At 43.6% G+C, this 9912-nt stretch overlaps 1 protein-coding gene across 4 annotated transcripts in view; it reads left to right on the forward strand.

Annotated features, from left to right (window-relative positions):
• The first annotated feature begins 7626 nt into the window (after positions 1-7626).
• Positions 7627-9912, forward strand: part of LOC103346024 (zinc finger protein 717) — a 27778-nt gene continuing 25492 nt past the window's right edge. For 2 of the 4 annotated variants that reach the window (XM_051828867.2, XM_051828870.2), the window contains exon 1: positions 7629-7800. The gene's annotated coding sequence lies outside the window, so the exon portion shown is untranslated. Of the gene's footprint in view, positions 7801-9912 lie in introns of all 4 variants that reach the window. The other 2 variants (XM_051828859.2, XM_051828863.2) reach the window with 2 other exon arrangements.

The following is a 9912-nucleotide window of genomic DNA, read 5'->3' on the forward strand; positions in this document are numbered from 1 at the left end:
GCCTGGTGGTCTTGGTGGGCATCAGAGCCAGGGTGAGCAAGGCCCTCCATTGTACTCCAGGTCCCTGTAAAAAGGGCAGCTGGAGGCCCCTCCAGGAGGAGCAGAGGCATCTGTGCAGTGTGAAGCACTAGTTGGCTGCTTGGAACTCAGAAGGGTTGTTTTGTGGGAGATGGGATGTTAGGTGAGCTCCATGGAGAAACAGAATCCTGAATTGGGATTAGAAATTCCTCCGGTAGAAGAGTGCAAGGCACCAAGTTGGAGAGAGCAGTGAAGGGTGACACAACCTGGGCAAGGGACTCCAAGGCCTAAGGCACACAGCTGCATTTATTAAGCAAAAGCCTATGGCACACATGGGGCTAAGTGAGCTAATTTCCTCACCAGAGAGGTTCTTTTTTTAAAAAGATTTATTTATTTATTTATTTATTTGAGAGGTAGTGAGACAGATACAGACAGTGAGAGGGAGAGATAAAGGTCTTCCGTTGGTTCAGTCCCCAAATGGCTGCAATGGCCAGAGCTGTGCAGATCCAAAGTGAGGAGCCAGGAGCTTCTTCTGGGTCTCCCACGTGGGTGCAGGGGCCCAAGAACTTGGTCCATCTTTACTGCTTTCCCAGGCCATAGTAGAGAGCTGGATTGGAAGAGGAGCAGCCAGAACTAGAACTGGCGCCCATATGGGATGCTGGCACTGCAGGCGGAGGATTAACCTACTACACCACAGGGCCAGCCCCCAGAGAGGGTCTTGACCCCCCTCTCCCAGGAGGAAATGGGTTTGGGTGTTGGGTACTTGCTAGGCTCCTGAATGGAGAACAGGGGGAAGGAATTGGCCTCAGTAATTAGGGTATCACTTGGGATACCCACATCCCATGGTGGAGTGCCAGCTCCCCTGCTTTAGATCCACCTTTCTGCTAATGAGCATCGTGGGAGGCAGCAGGTAGTGTCTCATGTACTCATGGAGCTCCTGACTCCTGAGTTTTGCCTGGCCCAGCCTCTGGGAAGATGGAGAGTGAACCAGTAGATGGAATAAACCTTTCTCTTTCTGTTTTTCTTTTCCTTTCTCTTTCTCTCTGCCCTTCAAATGCAATGAAAATAAAGAAAAAGAATAGAGATCAAGGGTTGAGCACTCTAGGTGGGAGGACACAACCCTAGGGCTCTAAGAAAGGACAATGTGGGGGAGCTGGTGGCACCATCGGACCTTGCACAGGAGTGATTGAGCTGGGGAGAGTCTGGATTCATGACCACAGTTTCCAGGAACACCCAGGGTGGCCTTCCCAACAGGGCAGCCATGGGTTCTGCCCTGAAGACATACTGGGGGGGATATGTGGGCACCACTACTGTATGTGTATGTGTATGTGTATGTGTATGTGTATGTGTATGTGTGTGTGTGTGTGTGTGAGAGAGAGAGAGAGAGAGAGAGAGAGAGAGAGAGAGAATTGAGGAAGGGGCAGCCACCATGCCCAGTAGCCCTGAATGACTCAGAACATGGAGTGGGCTGGGATAGTGGGCTCTCCAGTGATACCCCAGTTCTTCCCACGCACTGGATCTGTGCTAACTGAATCACAGTCTCCATCCTTGGCCAAGAAGTGTATCTGTGTGAGACTTCCCCCAAACTCTCAAAGCTGCCTCTGCACTCTTGTTACCCTCTGTCTTTCACTGTACCTTCCCCACCATAGCCCACACTCCCCTGCCTCTTCACTCAGAAGGCAGTGGTTCCCTGGAAACTTGGGGCTTTACTCTTGTGCTCCCACATCACAAGGCAATAAGATCTCCCACTTCCAAGCAACTGCAGAGAGGTCAGAGGCTTAAGGGTGCCAGGATGGGGAGAAGGGGACACCTGGGTCTAGTGGCTTTTACCTTTAGAAGAAAGATTTGCTCATAAAGAAAACGAGGCATGAAAGCCCTTCAGTGACTGAACGCTTGCTTCTCTCATCCCAGCCCGCTATGCTGGGGCCACCCTGCTTTTCCAAAGGCTGGGATGTCTCCAGGCTGACTACTAGACACTGTGAGGGCCCCATACCCAGGGAGCAGGAAGCTCTCATGCTGACCTCTCTGTTCAGCACCTCTGCCATCTGCTACACTTTGTCTTTTCTGGCCAAACCCATGTGCTTCAAGACTAGCTAGGGATTCAGGTCCACATGGGCTGTCCAGGCCCCCTCCAGGCCATAGCCTCAAGCTACTGTCCAAGTCTCCCCCTGGAACACCACACCAGGAAGCCAGAGCAGCACATTCTTCAGTACTCTATTTACCACCAATCTGTTATTTCATGGACCAGGAGGAATGTTGTTCCTGACCCTCTTGCCTCCCTTCCTCTGGGAGCATAGATTGGGTTTGCCCTCCTGATTCCTTTGTGAGAAGGAGCTGGTAAGTTAGGAAGTTGTCAGCCTGGACTTTGGCAGGGAGGAAGGGTTGGAGGAACAGGGCAAGTGGAAAAAGAAAGCTAGAATTTGATTAAATACATTTACATCCCACAGAAAAGCCAGCTGTGTTTTTTTTCAGCATCACCAATGATTGCTATTTAGCCTACCATGTCCAAGTGAGCTGTGAGGGGCTGTATGCGGAAGAGAAGAAATGTCTGCATTCAGAGCTTGGGTCCCTCTGATTTGGCAAGCAATCGATTTAGCTTTATACTGGTGGACTCAAGCAGTGGCCAGCTCTTCAAGCTAAACAAAGTCAAAGTCAGGGGCTCCAAGAATGGCATTTGCATGTACCATCTAGACTCTTACAATAAAAGTGAAAGTGTATGAAAATCTCTGCTTACTTCACAGACCTGAGACGAATTGTGTTGTGGGCCTCATTCGATCACTTGGACACCTATATTTTGCTGTGTCTCTCTGCTCCCAGAATTGCGGGATATCAGTAGTCACCAAGCAGGAAGAGATAGGCCTGTCATCCTGTACAGTTTCTCTGCAGTGCCTGTTCCTGGCAGATAACTGCTTCAGTATGGGGTTGTCTTGGCATATCCTATGATTGACCTGGGGACAGAATACTGGCAGTCAAATGGGACTCAGCCCGCCATTTGTTCTCAGGCTCCTTTGCTGTTAAATGTTTGTCATTTTGAGCAGATCTTTATCGTTGATCTACGTTCTGAAAATCTTGGCCTGGTCTGAGGGCCACCAGCCTGTTCTCTTATTAAGGCAAGACTTCTGTACAAATCCTGCACGGTCAACACCTGATGGTGTCAGGGATGACGGGAAGGAGCTAGCTGCAGTGTATATGGCAGTATGCAAGTCATGTGAATGAGTGTACCTGTCTGCCCTTGCACATGTTTGAGGAAAATGGAGTTTTATGCATGGGATCTGGGATTGTTGCCAGAGAGTGTGGAATCTCCACCAAGCCCATCTTCTCAGAACCATTCCCTTCCCATAACTGCCTCCAAGGACAACATTCTCAGTGTGAACTTCTCAGGACAGGTGCCCCTAGGGAGCAGCACAATCACTCAAGGCCATCTGTTTGAGACTTTAATGTCTCTCTTGAAGCTAAATTCTGCAGAGTACCACCTGGAGTAGTGTGGACTTAACTAAGTGGGTCAAGAATGGGTTATGTCTGCTTCTGTGGAAACATATTTTAGGTTACCCTTGTTGTACACAGATCCAGTACACAGCCAGTCTTCTGGCTACTATTAGGATAAGGTACTAAGTGTTCCATGTGGAGAAATTTCAGTAAACTCATTTCACTTAAATTGTGGGTGTAGATAGCTTATCCTTTAATTTCTTTCCTTTCATTGCTGAGAGAGGTCTTCCATCCACTGGTTCACTCCCCAGTTGGCTGCAACGGCTGGAACTGTGCCAATCTGAAGCCAGGAGCCAGGAGCTTCTTCCAGGTCTTCCACGTGGGTGCAGGGGCCCAAGGACTTGGGTCATCTTCTACTGCTTTCCCAGGCCATCCATAGCAGAGAGCTGGATTGGAAGTGGAGTGGCCGGGACTTGAACCGGCGCCCATATGCGTGGTGCTTTGGCATAGAAGGCTAAGCTTCTGCCTGTGGCACCTCATCCCATATGGGTGCTGGTTCATGTGCCAGCTGCTCCTCTTTTGATCCAGTTCTTTGTTTAAGATCTGTGAAAGCAGTGTAACATGACCCAAGTGCTTGGGCCCCTGCACTCACAAGGGAGGCCCCTAAGAAGCTCCTGGCTCCTTGCTTCCGATTGGCTCAGTTCTGGCCCTTGCGACCATTTTGGGAGTGAACCAACCAATGGAACACCTTTCTCTTTGTCTTTCCCTCTCTCTGTAACTCTACCTCTCAGATAAATAAATAAATTTATTTTTAAAGAAGAGCAATGGGAATAATTACCATCACATTGCTATAAGTTTTCCTCTTATCATTTCTTTTTGTTCATCTCAAAAGTATTATATGGTGTTTTCATTTTCATATGTTTCAAGAGATTTTTTAAATTGTGCATTTTTATTCCATTTGAAAGGCAGAAAGATAATCAGAGAGAGATCTTCCATCTGCTAGTTTACTCTCTAAATGCCTACAATTGCCAGGACTGGGTCAGGCTAGTTAGGAGTCTGGAACTCAATCCCACTGTTCCACACTGATGCCAGGAAACCAAATAGTTGGCCATTATCTGTTGACTCCCCTCATTGAGCATTAGCAAGAAGATGGATCAGAAGTGAAGGGCTAGTACTGAAGCCAGGCACTCTGATGCAGGATGCAGGTTTCCCAATGGCAACTTAACTGCTATACTAAGCATCTGCCCTGAATCAAGATCATTTTTAGCTTTCCTTTTAAGTTCTTCTTTGGACTAATAGTTGTTTAGATTATATTGTTTATTTTCCTCCATATTTGTGAATTTTCCATGATTATGTTTGTTAATTTCCATACCATTGTGATCTGAAAAGATATTTGATATGATTTCATTCTTCTTAAATTTGGTAAAACTAGTGTTGTGATATAATCTATGATCTGTCCTGGGGAATTTTCCATGTGTACTGTAGGTGAATTAGCATTTTGTGTCTCTTGAATTAAATGTTCTATACAATTTGCTCTAACACACAGTTTGACTCTTCTTTATTTTCAGTCTGGTTGATCTGTCTGTTGTTAAAAATTGAGTTTTTAAAATCCTTCCACTAACTGCATACCAGTCTATGTTTCCTTTTAGTTCTCCTAATGTATGTCTTATATATGTGAGTATTAGGATATCTGACACATGTATACATTAAGTTTTATATCCTGTTGATTAATTGATAACTTTATCATTATAAAATGGCCTTTGTGGTTTGATACTGTTCTGTAACCTTTTTACTTGGTTGTTTAAATATTCCTGAATGTTATTCCTGATATAGTCAAATTTCCTCTGCTTTTCTATTGCTCTTCAATGCCAGTTGTAATAAAGAAGAAATTCTGACGTCTATAGATCTTATTCATATTCTGTTCCTTTGTTCTTAAGCTATCACTATAATGAGTGGTCTCATATGTTAGTTCCAAGTGGTGATAACTGCTCTTATTGTTATTATAAATTGAGCAGTTTCCTGGTTAATCTCAAAATATATGAGGCATCTTTTAAAAGTCTGTAGAAAATGTGTATTATGAAAAACTTCTTGGGGCCTGCGCTGTGGCGCAGCAGGTTAAAGCCCTGGCCCAGAGTGCCGGCATCCCATATGGGTGCCGGTTCGAGTCCCAGCTGCTCCTCTTCCGGTCCATCTCTCTGTTGTGGCCTGGGAAAGCAGTGCAAGATGGCCCAAGTCCTTGGGCCCCTGCACCTGCATAGGAGACCGGGAAGAAGCTCCTGGCTCCTGGCTTTGGATCGGTGCAGCTCCAGCTGTTGCGGCCATCTGGGGAGTGAATCAGTGGTTGGAAGACTTCTCTCTCTCTCTCCCTCTCTTTGTAACTCTGTCTTTCAAATAAATAAATAAATCTTTAAAAAAAAAAAAAAAAGAAAGAAAAACTTCTTGTTATGAGCTGCCAAGGCTATGGAAACCTTTTGAGTCCACAAACTCCGTCATTATTTAGTCAGGGTCAAAAGAGCCTCAGGTGATCACTCATAAATAAGAGTGTCAATTGTTAAATCAACAACAGGAGTCACTGTGCACTTGCTCTGCATGTAGGACCTCTGTCCTTAATAAGTTGTACTATGAGAATTAATGGTAAAACTAGTCCTCAAGCAGTACTTTATACTTTGTGTGTCTGTGGGTGCAAACTGTTAATATCTTTATTTAGTATAGAGTTGATCTTCTGTATATAAAGATAATTAAAAATGAATCTTAAGAATGGGATGGGAGAGGGAGTAGGAGGTGGGACAGGACTTGGGGTGGGAGGCTGGGTATGGGAGGAAGAACTGCTATATCCCAAAATCTGTACCTATGAAATTTATACTTATTAAATAAAAGCTTTATAAAAAAAAGAAAGAAAAACTTCTATGAATTTAAAAACTTTGGTATCAAAATAAGCATCATTTAGTTTTCTTTTGCATATACTTTAAAATGTTTTATATACTTATTTTCATTTTATTTGAAAGGTAGAGAAACAGAAAAACAGAGAGAGTGAGAGAGATCTTCCATCTGCTGGTTCACTAGCTAAATGTCTGCGACTGCCCAGGCTGGGCCAAGGCTGAAAGCAAGAGCCCTGAACTCAATCTGTGTCTTCCATGTGGCTGGCAGGGACCCAAGTACATGAGCCGCCAACACTGCCTCTTATGGTACACATCATTGAGAAACTGAAATCAGAAGTGAAGCTGGGATTCACACCCAGACATTCTGATATGGGATATGGGTGACCCAAGCAACATTTTATTCACAAACTGCCCTTCCTAGATAACAAAAGCAATGTATTGGGCAGACAGAAAAAAAAAATCACGGGATAGTTTTGGGGCTCACTGTCAGGCTAATAAAACCCATCATTGAGCACATCCTGGTGTTCATTCTGCACGGGGCCATGCCTGTAGAGCCTCTGTGCCTGCTTTAGTGCCAAGAATTCTGTGATCCCTTTTAAGCAGCTTATTATCCCAGACAGCATCACCAGTGGCTGGCAGCTGTGACATCAGGCAGTGAGCCCACTTGAGCTTCATGCAGGCTGTAGCAGGGTGAGCTTTGGTCCTCACGCCAGGCTGCACCAGTCTTGGTGGTATTCTACTGATTTTTTTTTTTTTTGGTCTGGTTGTTGCTTCAATTACTGAGAGAAGAGTACTGATTCTTAAATTGTGGATTTATTGATTTCCACATTTCATTTTGGTATTTTTTATGTAATTGGAGGTTCTGCTTTTACACACATATACACTTATGATTGTTATATCATATTGTTGTATGGCCCATCATTGTGAAGTCTCTCTATCTGTGGTAAAGCATGTTCTGTTAGAATTTGTTGTATCTGCCCCTAAAATAGCCACATGAACTTTTTATGGTTAACGTTTGCATAGTGTATCATTTTTCAACACTTTATATTCAGGCTATCTCTTTGTATTTGAGGTGTGGTATGTGTGACAATACTTTAAAGTGCCTTGTGCTTTTCGTGAGCTCTGAAAATCTCTGTTTTGATTACTTGGCTTATTTACAATTAAACTATTAATATGAGGAAATCATGTCTGCCATTTGGATACTCATATTCTGTTTATTTCATCTGATTTGTTCTTTTGTTTTTCCTTCTTTTCCATTAATCAAGTATTTCTCTTTTAAAATTTAGTTTTTTTATTGCAATTTTTATTTCAAAGGTGGAATGAAAGAGAGAGAGAGAGAGATTTTCTGTTTTCTTATTCACTGCACAAATAGCTGGAGCTGGACCAGGCCAAAGCTAGGAGCCAGAAATTCCACGTGTACCACCCATGTGAGTGACGGGAACCCAAGTACCTGAGCCATCATCAGCTGCTGCCCGGGGTATGTAATAATATCACTAATTAGTGGGAAACTGGATTGGAAGTAAAGGAGGGATTTGATGCTTAAAACTCTGATATGGGATATAGACATCCCAAGCTACAGTTCAGCCAACTTTATCACAATGCTTACCCTTGTTTGCAATACAAAGAGACTGAGAAAGAGAGAGGGAGAAAAAGAGAGATCTTCTTTCAGCCGGTTTATTCCCCAAATATCTGCCATAGCATAGGCTCAACAAGACTGCATCTTGGATCCTGGAACTTAATCTGGAACCCCTATAAGGATGGCAGAGACCCAAGTACTTAAGCCATCACTACTGCCTCCCAGTGTGTGGTATGCAAGAAGCTGTAATCAGAAGCAGAGCCAGGATAATGCGATATCTTTTTTTTTTTTTTTGACAGGCAGAGTTATACAGTGACAGAGAGAGAGAGAGACAGAGAGAAAGGTCTTCCTTTTGCCATTGGCTCACCCTCCAATGGCCGCCGCAGCCAGCGCATCGCGCTGATCCGAAGCCAGGAGCCAGGTGCTTCTCCTGGTCTCCCATGCGGGTGCAGAGCCAAGCACTTGGGCCATCCTCCACTGCACTCCCAGGCCACAGCAGAGAGCTGGCCTGGAAGAGGGGCAACCGGGACAGAATCCGGCGCCCTGACCGGGACTAGAACCCGGTGTGCCGGCGCCGTGGCTCAATAGGCTAATCGCCGGCCCCAAGCGATATCTTAACTGGTGAACCAAAACCCTGCCCCATAGTAAAATATTTTTAATATTTTTATTAAAGATATTTAATATTCCATTTGGCTGCTTCTGTTGACTTTTTAGCTCTATCTTAAAGACAGAACTGTATTTCCTCCTAGACAAATATGTGGGAATTCTGCACCCCAAGTGACTGTATACCTCAAGGACATTCAAATGGGTAAATAAGGTTAATTGAAGTCATATGGATGAGTCCTAATCCAAAATGATTGGTGTCTTTGTGGGAAAGGTACCAGGTGTGGGAGCACACACAGAGAAGACTATGTGAGGATGTGATGAGAAGTTGGCCAATTTCAAACCAAAGAGAAAGACCTCAGGACAAACAAAGCCAAAGGGAGATTGTTCTAGGATGTTCAGTCTCCTGAACTATGAGAGAATGAATTTCTGTTTAAGCCATGCAGTCTGTAGTACTTTGTTGGGATAGCCATAGCAAAAAAAAAAAAAAAAAAAAAAAAAAACCAAGCAAAAACCGAAAGAGAAAAAAAGCACTACATTATTTCATTAATTTTCTTTGGTTAACACATAATGTGCATTAAATTTTTACTCGTTTCTCTATTCATTTACAATATAAATCTTCAGTTTCTCACAATATGCTTGGTGTGGTATACTGCTTCACATAAATTGTAGGGACTTCTAGAAACAATAGTTCCCTTTATGATTGCTATGCTTTGTACTGTTTTATAGATGTTTTTAGACATTAAATCACTGTACAATAGGAGCCTTCCAAATGGTGTAATAATTTTTGCTTCAAATAGTCATTTCACTTTAAAAGAAATTAAGACTATAAAAAGGTATAAACTGATTTATGTCTACCTGTAGCTTTACAACTTATCATGATCCTAAATTTTCCTGCAACCCACGTTAGAATCTGACAGTTTTCTTGCAGCCCAGGGATTTTCCTTTAGCATTGTTGCAGTGCATGTCTTGCTAGTGATAAATAATCCATTTTTTAATCTGAAAATGTCTATTTCACCCTTACATTTTAGAATACATTCACTGAATACAAGGTCATGGGTTGAACTCTCATTGCCTCGTTTTATTTATTTATTTTTTTGGGGGGGCACACGGCTATAATCATGGTTCCCAGTTCTTATCCTCTCTTAGACCTAGGGCTCGGGCACTTGTTAACTTGCAAGGGCTGCCTTATATCCTGTTCCTGGAATCCTTGTGAGGCTTTTCAAGCCTCCCGACAGCCAGCTGCATGCAAAAGTGTGTGAGCATATTGTTGCTAAAGTTGTACTTATGAAATGTATGAAGTATGTATTCCTTAAATAAAAGGTTTCTGGGGGAAAAAAGTGCATGAGCATTGAAGGGTGTAACTCAGTGATTAAGAAGATGGACTCAGCTGGCACCGTGGCTCACTAG

The sequence above is a fragment of the Oryctolagus cuniculus genome, chromosome 12 (genome assembly GCF_964237555.1).
Source record: "Oryctolagus cuniculus chromosome 12, mOryCun1.1, whole genome shotgun sequence".
Taxonomy (NCBI): domain Eukaryota; kingdom Metazoa; phylum Chordata; class Mammalia; order Lagomorpha; family Leporidae; genus Oryctolagus; species Oryctolagus cuniculus.